We start from the raw sequence: 17336 nt of genomic DNA, 5'->3' as shown, positions 1-17336 counted from the left end.
ATTTGCATAATTGATTACCTTCTTAGGTGATTTTTCTCATTCTGCCGAGCTCACATTATGTGAATGTGAGCAGGAGGTTAAAGAGCAACTCCAGGCAAAATGGCTAAATACCTGGCTGAAACACATACATGTTTAGTGTTCTACCTGCCGAAGTACAGTGGGGCAAAAAAGTATTTAGTCAGCCACCAATTGTGCAAGTTCTCCCACTTAAAAAGATGAGAGAGGCCTGTAATTGGCATCATAGGTAGACCTCCACTATGAGAGACAAAATGAGAAAATAAATCCAGACAATCACATTGGCTGATTTGGAATGAATTTATTTGCAAATTATGGTGGAAAATAAGTATTTGGTCACCTACAAACAAGCAAGATTTCTGGCTCTCACAGACCTGTACCTTCTTCTTTAAGAGGCTCCTCTGTCCTTCACTCATTACCTGTATCAATGGCACCTGTTTGAACTTATCAGTATAAAAGACACCTGTCCACAACCTCAAACAGTCACACTCCAAACTTCACTATGGCGAAGACCAAGGAGCTGTCGAAGGACACCAAAAACAAAATTGCAGACCTGCACCAGGCTGGGAAGACTGAATCTGCAATAGGTAAGCAGCTTGGTGTGAACAAATCAACTGTGGGAGCAATAATTAGAAAATGGAAGACATACAAGACCACTGATGATCTCCCTCGATCTGGGGCTCCACGCAAGATCTCACCCCGTGGGGTCAAAATGATCACAAGTGAGCAAAAATCCCAGGACCACATGGGGGGACCTAGTGAATGACCTGCAGAGAGCTGGGACCAACGTAACAAAGGCTACCATCAGTAACGCACTACGTCACCAGGGACTCAGAGAATGCTGAGTTGCATCCAAAGAACACCATACCTACTGTGACGCATGGGGGTGGCAACATCATGCTTTGGGGCTGTTTCTCCGCAAAGGGACCAGGACGACTGACCCATGTACAGGACAGAATGAATGTGGCCATGTATCGTGAGATTTTGAGTGCAAACTCCCTTCCATCAGCAACGGCATTGAAGATGAAACGTGGCTGGGTCTTCCAACATGACAATGATCCCAAACATACCGCCCGGGCAATAAAGGAGTGGCTTCGTAAGAAGCATTTCAAGGTCCTGGAGTGGCCTAGCCAGTCTCCAGATCTCAACCCCATAGAAAACCTTTGGAGGGAGTTGAAAGTCCGTGTTGCCCAGCGACAGCCCCAAAACATCACTGCTCTAGAGATCTGCATGGAGGAATGGGCCAACATAACAGCAACAGTGTGTGCCAACCTTGTGAAGACTTACAGGAAACATTTGACCTCTGTCATTGCCAACAAAGGATATATAACAAAGTATTGAGATGAACTTTTGATATTGACCAAATACTTATTTTCCACCATAATTTGCAAATAAATTCTTTCCAAATCAGCCAATGTGATTGTCTGGATTTTTTTTCTCATTTTGTCTCTCATAGTTGAGGTCTACCTATGATGCCAATTACAGGCCTCTCTCATCTTTTTAAGTGGGAGAACTTGCACAATTGGTGGCTGACTAAACACTTTTTTGCCCCACTGTATATATAACTTTGTCCAGACATCCTTATGATACTCACCTCTGCTAGTCAGTAAAAAGCCTTCTATTACTAACTAGTTTAGAATCATTCTTCTTAGAACAGCCTTAATGGTTCCTAGGTCAGCTGTCATGGCTGCCCCATTGTTTCCCACATATTGGTTTATCTATTTCCTGTTCTATTATTTGTATGAGCGCCTGTTTGTTGCCCATGCATTGCCACAATCGCCTTTTTGGTTGCTCACAACAACTTGTTAGCTCCCCATGTGTTGTTATAATTGCCTTTTTGGTGTCCATGTTTTGTTATAAATGCCGTGTGCCTGTTTGCTGCCCACTTATTATGACTGCTTGTTTGCTGACCCTTATTCGGCATTGTTTTACCCATATTTGTTGATCACCTATTGTCACGAGTGCCAGTTTGTTTGCCTATAAATAAGCTATAAATAATAAAAACAGCATAAAAATATATAAAAATGAAGGAACATTATTATCATTTAAAGTTTATAAAGAATATACAGTAACAGAATATGTAAAAAGAAAATTGAGACTTGCAAACTGTCATTTGGTATGAATTTTTGAAGAGAGTAGGACACCAAAAAGTATATTAATAGTAAAAAGGTCAGGTCTGAGCATGTAGGCCCTTTACAAAATAATCTAGAGTGGGTGATTGGGGACAAAGAGAAGGCAAATGTCGAAATACCTTCTTCAGCTCTGTGTATACAAAGCAGCATAGGGCGTCTCAAGTCCATAATGTAGATATTGCCCCAATTGAACCACTATGGCTCAAAACTGATATGTCCAAGAAATATTTACAGAATAAAGGTGAGTAAGGCACTGGACTGGATGGCATTCACCCACGGCTCCTTAAAGAATTGAATTCTGTTATTTCAACGCCATTGTTTCTAATTTTTAGGGACTCTTTAATGACTGGCATAGTACCACTGGATTGGCGTAACGCCAATGTGGTGCCAAAATTTAAAAAGGGATCAAAGTCTTTACCAAGTAATTTTAGACCTGTTGGTTTACCTTCTATAGTCAGGAAGATACTGGAGAGTTTAATAAAAGACCACATAGATGAGTTCTTGCTGGAAAATAATATTTTAAGCAACAGACAGCATGGATTCATGAAAGATAGAAGTTGTCCAACAAATTTCTTTTTATGAGGGGGTGAGCAAAACCTTAGACAAAGGAGTGGTTGTGGATGTAGTATACTTCGATTTTGCAAAAGCGTTTGACACAGTTCCCCACACACAGCTAATGTGTAAGGTAAAGTCTACAGACCTGGAAAAATCTGTATGTAAATGGATAGAAAACTGGCTAACAGTCCGTATTCAGAGAGTAGTGGTCAATGATTCATACTCTGCATGGTCAAGGTTTGTCAGTGGTGTACCCCAAGGTTCAATGTTGGCTCCCTTACTTTTTAATATATTTAGAAATGATATAGGGTCTGCTATTAAAAGTACTATTTTAGTCTTTGCAGAGGACACCAAGCTGTGTGGAATAACGTCCTTACAGGATGTCTCCAACTTACAAGCCGACCTCAATGCACTGTTTAATTGGGCAACTATGTGGTAAATGAGGTTTAATGTTGATAAATGTAAAGTTATGCACTTGGGGGCTAAGAATATGCATCCATCATACATACTAGGGGGGTACAACTGGGGGAATCAATGGTGGAGAAGGATCTGGGTTTTTTGGTAATCATAAACTTAACGATGATATGCAATACCAAGCTGCGGTTTCCAAAGCGAGCAGAATCCTTTCTTCTGTTAAGAGGTATAGATTGCAGAGAGAGACATAATTTTGCCCCATACAAATCATTAGTAAGACCTCGTGTAGAATACGCTGTTAAGGTTTGGCACCAGTTCACTAAAACAACATTGGGGAGCTGGAGTAAGTGCAGAGAAGCGTAACCAAACTGATAAGAGGCATGGAGGAGCTCAGCTATGAGGAAAGATGTGAATGTAAAATATATATATGTAAAAGCGTTGCATAAAAATTGACGGCGCTATATAAGTACCTATAATAAATTAATTAATTAGAGGAACTGGATTTATTCTCTTGAGAAGAGGAGATTTTGGGGGGTATGATTAACATGTATAAATATATAGGTGGTCCATACAGTGAACTTGGTGTAAAGATATTCACTTTAAGGTCATCACAGAGGACAATGGGGCATTCTTTACATCTGGAGGAAAAATAGATATGGAAAGGTTTCTTTATAGTAAGAGCTGTGAAAATGTGGATTAGACTACCTCGAGCTGATTTTGGCCAGCTCAGTAGATTGTTAAAAAAAAAAAAAAAAAGATGATATGGTGGTCTGTTGGCAGTCTTGTATTTTAGCTTTGCACTTGGCAGTCAGGAGACCCATGTAGAAATAGACTGAGCAGAATTAGGGTTAGAATTTAGGGTAAGAATTTCATTATAGGTTTTTTTGGTTTTGTTTTTTTTTAGTTCTGCTGAGTCTTTCTCACCGATTTTGAATGAAATGAAAACTTAATCACTAGTCTTGTCTGAGAAACTCTGCCAGACGCTGTGCTTGTTTATATGTAATTATAGCAGTGCGTACAATTAAAAAGATTTTGACGCCTCATGAATTTTAGGGCTATGCTGTGATGCACAGAATTCAGCTCAGCTGTTAGTTGTCACTGTATTTTATCAGTGGTTTTTACTTAAACGGTTGATTCACCCAAAAATTATATTCGCAGTATAGTACTGTTCGTGCTGTAGAGTCTGTTTTCATCTTCACTATGGACATTTTTCAGAGGATTTACTGCCAAAAAGCAATACAAGGAAGGACGCCGCTCGATCCAGCCCTGAAGTTACGGTGTTGAGCCGTTGCTCTGTTTCACCCCGCCCACTGGAGCTTGGTCACAGAAGTCAACTGGTGCCCTGGTGTGCGGGCAAACCACAAGGGGCGTGGCTAGACAACGGCTGAGGCCAGCAACGCAATTTCAGGGCACGTTCGAGCGGTGTCCTTCCGTCTGTTGCAACTTACACTTCTGGATTGGTGCACACATGCCTGCTCCCTTTCTCTGAGCACCAGCGGGGAGATCTTATCCTAGGCTTTGAGCGGCGCTTCTTGTACATCGGAATCAAAACCAAAAAGCAGACAGGTGTTTTCAGAACAAGATGGAGTTTATTTTGCCAGAAAATATATGCAGCATCTGAAAGGCTTTCCCTTAACCTTCCATCCAAAAGTTGAATGTAGTTGAGTTTTGTTTGTAAGTGGAAGGTTTGTTTAAATCGTTACCTTTTTTTTTTTTTCTTCTTAAAAAAAAAACCAACATAACAACTGCATAATACTAGGGAATGTTTTTTCAGTTTACTTGTTGACCTTTACCTACTGAGCTTCCACATGGGTTGAGTATTTACTCAGAAAACTAATGCCCAAGCTGCTGTTGTTTAGTGATGCTTAGACAACTGGCTTTTTGTAAGGATGATTTAACCTCTCTGGCCCATCTGCATGTCTTCAAAAGGCATAATGTGGTTACTAGGATACACCCTTTTTTTTTTCCTTTTCTTTATTCAAGTACTGAGCCTCTTTTTTCTTTTACATACAAATAGTGCATGGTCAGTGCCTGAGCGATGAGAGAATGCCAATTTTTTTTCATTTAAAACAGTTTGGATGGTTTCTGCTTCTGGCTGGTGTACAAACCTTTAAAAAGGCAGTACCGATTTTACAGCATTAAATGGTCCTTCCTGCTTTTTTGTATAATTGAGCAAAGTAGGCCTCCAGTGGAGAAATGGTTGTCTTTCTCGTATAGTACAGCACACAGGCATTGTCGTAGACGGCTGGGTTATATGTAGCTAGCGTCAGATGATTGGACACTGGCAAACAGAGCTGTACGACTCCATATAACCCTTCTCACTCCCAGCAGTTCTTGGTTTTTTGGGTTTTTTTTGCCAATGTCCTTTTTGTCCTTCTTAGAGGATCTCACAGGAGGCTCATTGCTTTTTGGTCTACCATTGCAAGGTGGCTCAGGCAAGTCATTGTGCAGGCCCATTCCTTGAATGATTTGACTTTGCCTGTAAAGGCACTCTGCTACATCTGGGGGCACTTCTTGGACTTTTCAGCAGGGGGTATTTGTTTGCTCAGATTTGAAAGGCCCGCACCTGGTCTTCAGTTTGCAATGTTTTACTTACTGGATGCTCAGGCCTCTGCTGATGCTGCCTTTGGCTGTAAGGTGCTTCAGGCTAATTCCTTACTATAGGGTCCTATGTTTCGTGTTTTTTGTGGGCAAGTTGACATTTGTTGCTGTTGGCCACTTTCCTATTGTATTGTTGGAAGTTAGAGTGTTCAAGAACTTGAAGATAGATGCATGTAACCCAGTCGGACTATGCCTATGTCCTTCATTGTACTCCCAAGAAAATTATTTTAAAGCTGATATCCACTTTTAATGTCCTTAACTATTTACTGCACTAACAGGTGTGCTTTTTGGCTTGCTGTATTAACCTCAGCTATATACAGTATACAGCGCTGTGCTCTAGCAGTGGCATGGGGACTCCTTGCCTCACTCCTGGAACAAAATAAAGTCGGACTGAGCCTCACTAGGCCATTCTCAGGAAGCTTTATGTACTTTGAATTCTCTGATTGGCTGAGGTGGAGAGGTAGGCAGATGGTGTCACAAACTCTGCCTCAGCCATCAGAGAAAACTTTGTAACCATCATGGGGCAGCACAGTGGCTAAATGGTTAGCACTTCCACCTGGCAGTACTAGGATCGCTGGTTCAAATCCCAACCCCGGCACCACCTGCCTGGAGTTTGCATGTTCTCCATGTGACTACGTGGGTTTCCTCTGGGTACTCTGGTTTCCTCCCACACTCCAAAGACATGCTGGTAGGTTAATTGGCTCCTGTCTAAATTGTCCCTAGTATGTGTATGTATGAATGTGAGTTAGGGACTTTAGATTGTACGCTCCTTGAGGGTTAGGGACTGATGTGAATGTACACTATATATGTATATATGTAAAGCGCTGCGTAAATTGACGGCGCTATACAAGTACCTGAAATAAATAAATAATTCAAAGATTACAAAGCTTCCCGTGAATGGCTGTGAAGGGCTCAGCCTGACTCTATTTTGTGTCGGGGGTGAGACGGGAACCCAAAACTGTATATTGTATGCAGCTCAGGCTGCACAGCACACCTAATAGAGAAAAAAACAAACCAGAGGGCGCACCGGCCTAGTTCATTACCTTAAAAAAAAAATTATTAAACCGATAAACGTAGGTATTGTACTCAAACAGCAATACAGTCAAAGGCACATTATGAAAGAACAGCTCTGTCCAATCTACACTACGTGTCTGTCAACAATGGGAACCCTGGACTTCCAACAGGCTAATGCGTTTCGAGGACTTGCCTCTTTCTCAGAGACCTGTTAGTGTGGTAAATCATTTGTTTGGGCTGGCTAGGCCCAAATTAACTATTTAAGGGACATTAAACATGGAGATCAGCTGTAAATGTAGGTAAAAAAGAAACCTTCCTTTTATATGTAGTCATTTGCCCAACTGCAGTTATAAAGAACTCTGTTTGAAGCCCTCAGACTACATTTGTGAGTCAGCCATATTTATTAAAACCGTAATAAACTCTTGGCTTAAAAAAAAAAAAAAACCTCCCTGCAAGTTAAGGACATATGTGCTGTGCATACTAGCACATTATGAAAGACTTCCCTTAAAACGAAGCTCTCCAGAAGCACACTGTCACCACTGGCAGGGCTTCCATCCAGGTCTTCCTTCCAGGTTCACAGGCTTTGGCTGTTTGAATGGCCGAGCCGTGATGACTTCACTGCTGCCCATGCATACGGGAGAGGTCTGAAGGGATGGAATGAATATGCCGGTGACGTCACCAGCTGCAGAAACTGTGAATATCTCCTAAATGGTGCAACTTTAGGAGATATTCCTTGTAACTACAGGTATGCTTTACCATAAGCTTACCTGTGAGTACAAATGAGCAAGCACTGTTACTATTACTTGAACATTTTTTTATTATTTTTAATATGTTTTTCAACTATGCCTAAAATGTTTTAGATTAGTGAACAAGACATTCTGGCATGAAATGCATGAACGGAAATATCATTGCTAAATCTTGTTTTTTTAATGCTGGTTTGTGTATGGAAGGCCAGCTTTGTTGATGGTCTGCCTGCACAACATTTTACGGGCAGTCTGTTTCATTTGGCTTGCCACTAGAAAAACAGAAGAAACATCTTTCAAACGTTCGTACTGAGCATAGATCCTTTGAAAGGGCACAGTGTGCTAGAAGGGCCTAATCAGCTGTCTTATAAGAAAAAGCTCTTTTATGTAGAAGGAAAATGGCAGCTTCTGTGTAAACGGCAGTGGCAGACAATCATGCTGGCTCACAGACGAAGAGGAGGATCATGCTGAGAACACACAGAGCCCAAATAAAACAAATACACTTCAGTGGATTTAACTTTAAAATGGTGCCACAATAAAAAATATTTCCATTTGGTTATATCTGTTTGTAAAATTGTTCTTGCTTTTACATTCATCTCCAAATATTGCAAACTGTCCCTTTTTATAAACTGATGTTCTACACACCTTGTAAACACCAGTGTTCTGTTTCAAATGCTCATGTATGCATTGACATGCTTCCTTAAACATAGTCTTTGTGGACATTATGGCTACTTGCTGACTTTTCAGAATCCGCTTGGTCCAATTCTGCATCTTTTTCTCGCTTTCTCTAAGACTGAAAACTGAGCGATCAAGACTGCTGATTGCTCAGTTCTCGGTCTTGAGTGAACAGAGAGTGGTGACTGCTAATCATCGCCTTTCTGTTCTGCCCTCCAGCTCTCACTGGAGCGCTGGGCTGTAGAGGGGTGGGAATGGCTGTCTCCAGATCTTAGCGGCTCGCTGACAGGCTAAGCCAGCTGGCGATCAGGCTCCTGGGTGGATCTGGACATTAAAGCTCAATGAAATGAGTCCAAATGTGCCTGATTCTCTTGTATTAATAACTGCACATTGGCAGAACTGATTTTTTCTTCTTCAACTATTTGGTCACAAAATGTTTTTTATGTTGTTTTGAAATGCCTTTCAGATGACTAGCATTAATTGTGTGTTTCCTCAATGAACTGATGTATCACAAATTGGTGGATCTTATCTTCATTGAAAACAATTAGTTCTCTCATGTTCATGCCTATTCTCTGTCCTGAAAAATGTAGCATAATACATGACAACACATCTTATGTGATGGAGCTGTCAATGTGTAACGCATTCTTAATTGCTTTCTTGTGCTGCTGTGTTCATCGACAAATATTATTTATACAAAAAATCCATCCATTCCATATAGTGAAGTTCCCCTTAAGGCAGGTCATTTACTCTTCTGGCTGATGAACATGAATCGTGGCATTAGAACACAAAACAGATTTATTACTGTTATTGTTAGCTAACATTCAGATAAAATGCTCCAGAAGCAGGGGCTCAGGTGCAAGGGAGAGTTACTGCATATTCATTTCCAGAATAAGTACCAGTCTGAAATAGCAGCAAATGTGCACACTCCTCTTCACTGAATAGAATATGGCATAGAATATAAATTACTGCAATTTGAAAACTAATAAAATGTCATTAAGGACCCTGAAAGTGCTTTATAATTAAAAGCTGAAGTCCAGACAGATATAAAATACCCAAATAAATGCAGCTCTGTTACCATTAATGCATCATTTAAATGTATTTTTTATAACACTGTTTTGACTAAGAGCCTTTTCACACTGATGGGTTTTTGCCTTGCTAAAAATGCAATAAAAATATTTCTTTTTAAATCCTATGGAACTCTACACACCACTGTGCTGAGTGTCGTGGGTTTTAAAAAGTCCTGCATGCTGCTTCTTTGGTGCACTTTTCAAAATCACACCAAAAGCACAGCTTTTTATTTAAATTAATGGAAAATGTGTCAAAAACATGCATTTTGAACATGTTTTTTTTTCTCCAATGGAGCAGTGCAAAAGCACCCTAAGGGGGAAATAGCAGCACTAGAAGCCAATCAGTTGTGCTGCAGTGCAATGAGTATGCTGATAGGAGTAGAAAACAGAGCGACAGAGATGAGCTCATCAATTTGCTGCTCCTCCTTTTACTGTCCATTCACAAGCTGGAAGAGGGACAAGATCTGCAAATGTTACACTGAAGCAGAGAAAATTTAGATCTTATAACCAGCTAGACAGGGCTATGTTGTATGCCAAAGCTGTATAAAATCTCAGGACTAAAATACAGATCCTTTGACATGTGAAACAACTCTTGTATACTAATTTAATCTGTGTATTCGTTGTTGCCTCAGTTCTATGTTGAGTTTTAACATAAAGCCGTCACAAAACTTAGAAATTCAAACTGAGAATACAATGAAAAAAAATTTATAGCACAGGTTACTTTCAGTGAAAACCATATTTTAAAATTTAATGTTCGATCCAGAGATACTGGAAAATGAGCTTTTATCAAAATCTCAACTTGTTTTGTGAACATTGAACTGTTCACTGCCCCTTGCTTGGCCCCCTAAGTCTTAAGCCGGCCTTAGATGAAGAGATTTTTCTTTCCTGCAACCAAGGGTTACAGGGAAGAAAATCGCTTGATTCCCCCATCAACACAGTCAGTGTTGATGGGGGAATCCCTCCTGTGGAGCCATTTGTGTTCTTCCGCCAGGATAACACAGTGATTACTGCTAGTGGCTGTAATAGCCACTAGCATAATCGCATGTAAAATCCAATAGGCTGGTTGTATCCAACCTGGGTACATTCAGCCTGTCCATATATGGTTCAGATCTCAGCCGGTCCCTGCTGAACCAGCCAAGATTCGAAACTGTCTATAGCTGGCTTGTCTGTTGATCAGATAGACTATACATTATATTATTAGACCAAAAGGGAACCTCAGGGGTGGGAGAGGGTGGGGCTGTGCTGGACTTTTTCAGGAAAAGTCAAGATTGTATGCAGTTTAGTGATTTATATCTCTGGTCATGGGATTTTCACTCCTGGTAACAAGTTTTCATTATGCATTCCACTTTAATTGTCAAAGGTTGTAACAAGTTTACTTTAAGGCAAGTGTTTTACTGAAAACATTTTTTGTTTTGTATAGAGTAGTGAAGGGTTAGAACCCACATCAGTTTATATTATTAAATGGATTAGTAGCTCAGTAGAAAGCAAAATTAAGAACATACATCCGGTAAAATAAGTATTGAACACGTCACCATGTTTCTAGGTAAATATATTTCTAAAGGTGCTATTGACATGAAATTTCCCCACATGTCGGTAACAATGCATGCAATCCATATATACAAAGAAACCAAAACAAATACGTTCAGAAATTAGGTTATGTGTAATAAAATGAAATGACACGAGGAAAAAGCATTGAACACACTAACTAAAATTTATTTAATACTTCGTATAAAATCCTTTGTTGGTAATGACAGCTTCAAGATGCCTGCTGTATAGAAAATCTAGTTTTATGCATTGCTCAGGTGTGATTTTAGCTCATTCTTCCACACAAGCAGTCTTCAAATCTTGAAGGTTCCGTGGACCTCTGCTATGAAATCTGATCTTAGTTTTTTTCCATAGAGTTTCTATTGGATTCAAGTCAGGTGTTTGGCATGGCCATTCTTGCAGCTTTATTTACTTGAGAGTTTGAGAGCTTTCTTGGTTTTGTGTTTGAGATCATTGTCTTGCTGAAATTTCCACCCTTGTTTCATCTTCATCATCCTGATAGAGGGAAGCAGATTTTTATCAAGAATATCTTGGTACATTTTTCCATTCATCCTTCCTTCAATGAAATGAAGCTTGACAGTACCATATCCTGAAAAACAGCCCCACACCATGATGTTCCCACCTCCAAACTTCACTGTTGGTATGCTGTTTTTGGGGTGATGAGCAGTGCAATTTGACCTCCAAACATGGTGTGTATTATGGCATCCAAAGAGTTCAATTTTGGTTTCATCTGACCAGACTATATTTTCCCAGGCTTGTCTAAATGTTGTGCAGCAAACTTTAAACAAGCTTCAACATACTTTTTGTTCAGCAATGGAGTCTTGCCTGGTGATCATGTATACAGTGAAGGAGAACAACAAAAGAGAAGCGCACCAACCTTGCGCATTACCTCAGTAACCAAAAATTTATTGAATAAAAGAATGGTACTCACAAACAGCGAATAAAAACAAGCATGTAAGTCCTCAAGGGGACTTTAGAGGCAAGATGCCAATGCGAATCCCGTCATGGAGGAAGCCACTCAGTACAGCTGACGCGTTTTGAAGGACGTGCCTTCTTCCTCAGAGCTGACTGGACTGAGAGTGTGTGTTCCCATTTATGCCTCCAGACTGAAATAGGGCCCTCCCCTAAGGGTTGGGCTGTCATGGGCAGGGAGGAGGGGCCTGGGTGTCAATCAATTGCAATACATGATCATCAAATTTTACATAGAACCATATAAAAACACAATATATATACACAAAGGGAAACAAATAGTGCTAAAAAAATGCTAAAAAATTTTTCATTCATAAATAAATGCAGTTTGTGAATGCACTAATAAAAGTTATAAGATTCCAAAAATTCATTAATTAACTAGTTGCAAATATTTCATCATTATTATTATTGTCATTGCACTGACGGTCAAGTGCATGAAATAAATGAATGAAATATAGAAAAAGAGAGAGAGGACCTCTCGCAGTTGGATGACTCATTCCTGGCCAGTGATTTCACAATTGTTATCACAAAGAGGACAATGCAGCCAAAGTGTTTTGCTACACCTGGTAAGATCAATAGTGACAGTGTTGCTTTGAAAATATATATATATATGATTGAACATAACTTGTAGGAGGAGAAATTATATTCATATGATCCAGCAAAGGAATAGCATCTAAAGATGGTGAGGGGGACGTAGTAAGTTCAAAACGAATCCGCATTACCTGTATTGTTGGTGTGTATTGATTGTTCAGCAGCAGAGGGAGAACTTGCCCACATGATGCGGCTATAGATGGAGTCGTTCATGGAACGCACGCCGCTGTGGCGTGGCAGCGGAAGCGCATGCGCAGACCATCTCGCGCCTGCGCACTAGGACGGCATCCGCGCGATCACAATGGCACATATCCAGTGCCCGATGCGCGCGCAACGGACACCGCTGCTCAAACCCCACAGGGTCCCTAGTTCCTCCTCCCCTACTCGCTGCTGCCCGATCAGATGCACACCGAAGGAGTATGTGTGTATGTGTCTCCGGGTTGCCCACATGCAACAAATTGTTGGTGCCAATGTCAATTCCTCTAGCTGCAGATCCACCAACGACTCTCTACATGAAAAGTGCTTTTAAAAATATACATGTGTATGCGTACCTCCACAGCAATACCTAGGCACATGCACATGAATAAATTCCATCATTGACCTAATTGAGAGAAATAAAATTATACATATATACATATATAATGCAAAAATATACATATATATATATATATATAAATACAAAATATATAATATATAATGACCACACAGTAAAAAATGGTAAGAGTAATAAAAATAAAATAAAATAAAATAAATAAATAAATAAATAAATAATAAGGGTAATCAAAAATAGAAATCAAAATAGTAAGATGGTAGACCAATAAATGCACTCTAGTGCACACACCTATGGGAAATACCTACACCCATAACCACATATATAAATGTGTATACCTGTATATATACACATACACGCATAAAAAACATTATGCAAATAATCTTTTCCACTAAAATTAAAATAATATTAATAGAAAGGCCACAGATACCCATTTATATTATATAACGGGATATACCGGCAAAGGGACATAGAGCCATACTCATAAATATGCACTCATGTGTATATACATACACATATACGTACACCAGACATACGCCAGACATATCTCTCACCGGCTGAAGCTAGATGAGGGTATGTATTTCGAGGTCATCATTAAGGCCTCCAGGGGACAGGGTACCCAATGTGAAAATCCAAAAGCTTTCCCTCCTGGACAGTTCTTGATGTCTCCTCCCACTATCCAGGTCCCTGGTGATGGCCTCAATCCCGAACACCTTCATACCAAGATAGTTGCTAGAATGTTTTTCTTTGAAATGGCCGGGGACTGAATACTTATCTTTCCCTAGTTTGATATTGCTCTTGTGCTCACAGATTCTGATCCTAAGGCACCGTGAAGTCCGACCCACGTATAATAGGCCACATAGACAGAGAATGCCATAGATGACAAAGGAAGTGCCACAATTGATAAATTGTTTGATGGGATACCTTTTCCCATCCGTACCTGTGAAATCTCGTTTTCGATGGCATATGACCTCACAAGTACCACAGTTAGAAATGCCACATCTATAGCTGCCCTTTTGATCGAACAAGATTGACCAAGGGCCTGGGTTAACTGTCGTGGTTTTACGCACTCTACTTGGTGCTATTTGACTCCTGAGGTCTCTCGGTTTTCTAAAGATGAGTGTGGGCTTATCAGGAAGTGCATTCCCGAGAGTGGGGTCGTTTTTCAGGATTTTCCAATTTCTGGATAGAATTTGTTTAATATGCCAGGACTTACTACTAAATCTGGTACAAAAGCGTGCTTCCCTATTGTTAAAAGTGAGAGTGGGTTTTTTGGAGAAATGTTCAGTGTCTGTAAGGACACTGGAGTCATACATCACTAAATATTTGTTGTAGGCTGCCTCTATAAGATTCTCCTTATAACCTTTTTCTTTGAATTTTTGTTTAAGGATAAAGCTCTGTTCAATATAATCATGTTTGAGCGTACATGTGCGTTTCAGCCTACAAAACTGTCCAAAGGGGACATTCCGAATCCATTGGGGGTGATGGTTACTTTTAGCGTGAAGATAGGAATTCCCTGCTGTCGGTTTGAAATGCGTTTTTGAGCATATCACACCATTGCTTTCGTGTCTAAGTTCTAAATCCAAGAAAACCAGTGTGTCGTTATTAATCACATGCGTGAAGGAAATGTTGTATGGATTATTTTTGCAGTGATTTAAAAATCCTTCAAGTTCTAGATCAGTACCCTTCCAGATGATAATGATATCATCTATGTATCTTCCGTACAGCACTAGGTTTGCGCTAAAGGGATTATTGCTCCAGATGTATTCATTCTCCCAAAAACCCATAAATATGTTCGCATAACTGGGAGCAAAACGAGCTCCCATAGCAGTACCCTGGATCTGGCGGTAATGTTTATCTAGAAAAGAAAAGTAATTATGTTCAAGTGCAAATTGAATGCAATTGAACAAAAATTGGATCTGAGTATAATGGAGTGGTGAATCTTTTGCTAGAAAATGTTGAATGGCTTGAAGGCCAAAGTCATGTTGAATAGATGTGTACAGGGACACTACGTCAAGGGACAGCCATCTATAACCCTGTTCCCATTTATATTCAGCTAATATCTCTAATATATGGCTGGAGTCTCTAACGAAAGATGAGAGATTCGTGACTATGTCTTTTAAGAAATGGTCAATGTAGCTGCCTAAATGGCTTGTCAGGCTGCCTATGCCAGAAATAATGGGTCTACCAGGGGGGTTCTCTCTATTCTTATGTATTTTCGAAATATGATAAAAGAATGGAGTAGCAGGATGTTTGATGTATAAAAAAAGAAATTCCTCTTTCGTGAGTATCCCGTCTGATACGGCCATTTCCAGCAATAGTTTATATTCAGCTTGGTACTGGACAGTGGGATCAATGGGGAGGACCTCATAGGTCTGACGATCGTTCAAAAGTCTTAAAGCCTCACTAATGTAGGTGGCTCTGTCTTGAATAACTAGACCACCTCCCTTATCAGCTTGTCTAATAATTACATTTTTATTTTCTTTAATGATTTTGAGGGAGGCTTTAAGTGGATCCTGTTGTAAGTACTGTTTTTGTGTAGATGCACTGGTGTTACAGATCTTCTTGAATTCTGTAAGCACTGATTCATAGAAAGTGGGTAAGTGGTGACCTTTAACCCAATGGGGGTAGAAAGTAGATTTCGGTTTAAAATTAGTGTGCATGATTTCTCCCTGAGAACCAAGCGCCATTTCAGTAAGGTTGAGAAACTCAGATGTGTTGTCTATCGATATTGCATTTGATCATGTATACAGGCCATGGTGGTTGAGTGCATTACTTATTGTTTTCTTTGAAACAATTGTACCTGCTAATTCCAGGTCTTTCTGAAGCTCTCCACAAGTGGTCCTTGACACTTGGACAACTCTTCTGATAATTCTTTTCACTCCTTTCTCAGAAATCTTGCAAAGAGCACCTGGTCATTGCCAGTTTATGGTAAAATAATGTTCTTTTCACTTCCAGATTATGGCCCCAACAGTGCTCACTGGAACATTCAGAAGTTTAGAAATCCTTCTGTTACCAATGCCATCAGTATGTTTTGCAACAATAAGGTTGCAAAGGTTTTGAGAGAGCTTTTTGATTTTACCCATTTTTGTATGAGACCTTGGTAATGAGAGACCTTTTTATAGGCCATCAGTTGAGACTGAACCAGCTGATATTAATTAGCACTGACAAGGAGCAGGATTGTTTTTTAATTACTGATAGATTTTAGCTGGTGTCTTGGCTTTCCATGCCTTTTTGCACCTCCCCTTTCTTCATGCGTTCAATACTTTTTCCCTGTGTCATTCATTTTATTACACATAACTTAATTTCTGGGCTTATTTGTTTTGGCTTGCATGTGTTGTTACTGACATGTGAAAATTTCATGTCAATAGCACCTTTAGAAATACATGGTGACATGTTCAGCACTTATTTTACCCTCTGTATAAACAGGAAGCTGAAGTATGTTACTGATTGGAATAATATGCCAAATGCAGATGCTGATTTGTAATCGTCCCTCTTTTTTTATGTGTTATCTATAACTGATTGCATATTCTAGTCCCACTATACAACCAGCCAAACAAAATGAAAACTCACCAATTTAATGTGCAAATCTCTTCTAATGATGAACGATATACTTTATCTGAATAAACTGCTTTATTCGTCTTTAGATCCCAGCTCTCCAACCAAACCTTTTCTTGTGCTTTGAGTAGATTGAGGGAGAAGTAGAAACCTCTGTTTTCTTTTGCTGTCTCTGTTCCATTGGGGAGATCTCCTCTCAGTTCATGTCCCAGTGACAAGAAGTCAGAGGACCAGAAAGAAATGTGAATTTTTTCTAATTGGAAAATAATCTAAATTCATTTTTAGTACAGTGGAGAAAGGTTAAACACCTGGTCAGGTTTTTATTATTTTGTGTGCTGCCTTAATTTTTCACATCCTGACCAAGACATCCAGTGAAGAAAAATTTCCCCAGCAGAGGCATAAACAGCATTAAAATTTCTAGCCTATTTTCAAAACTAAAAACCTGGTCAGAGTTTTGCTTTAAGGAACTTAAAAACATTGGCTGGAACTGCCCTACCTGTTGTCCTATGGTCTTCTAATGGACTAGATCAGGGGTCTCCAAACTTTCTAAATAAAGGGCCAGTGTTCAGGCATTAGGCAGGCTGGACTGTGGGCCTCTGGGAGCCAAAAATGCTCAGGAATCAGTGGGAGTAAACAATGCCTCTGACTTGGTGCTCACTGTTGAGTATGTAAAAAAAAAAAAAAAAATCATAGCACCCTCTGGTCAGTAGGAGTGGGGATAGTGCCCCATCATTGGTATTTAAGGAATAGTGCCCCATTGTTAGTGTCATTAGGAGGAATAGCACCCTATCTTTGCTGTTTTTTGAGGAATAGTGCCCCATCATTGGTGTCAGTGGAAGTAATAGTGTCCCATAGTTGATGTCATTGGGAGCAGTAATGCCCCATCATTGGTGTCAGTGGAAGTAAT

The 17336-nt window shown here is 39.9% G+C and overlaps 1 protein-coding gene across 6 annotated transcripts in view; it reads left to right on the top strand.

Annotated features, from left to right (window-relative positions):
- Positions 1 to 17336, top strand: part of SPIRE1 (spire type actin nucleation factor 1) — a 272091-nt gene that overhangs the window by 168125 nt on the left and 86630 nt on the right. The window lies entirely within an intron of this gene.

The sequence above is a fragment of the Staurois parvus genome, unplaced genomic scaffold (assembly GCF_062004578.1).
Source record: "Staurois parvus isolate SC_StPar_1 unplaced genomic scaffold, SC_StPar_1.0 ptg000097l, whole genome shotgun sequence".
Classification (NCBI taxonomy): Eukaryota; Metazoa; Chordata; class Amphibia; order Anura; family Ranidae; genus Staurois; species Staurois parvus.
This window is presented reverse-complemented; position numbering and strand designations above follow the sequence as displayed.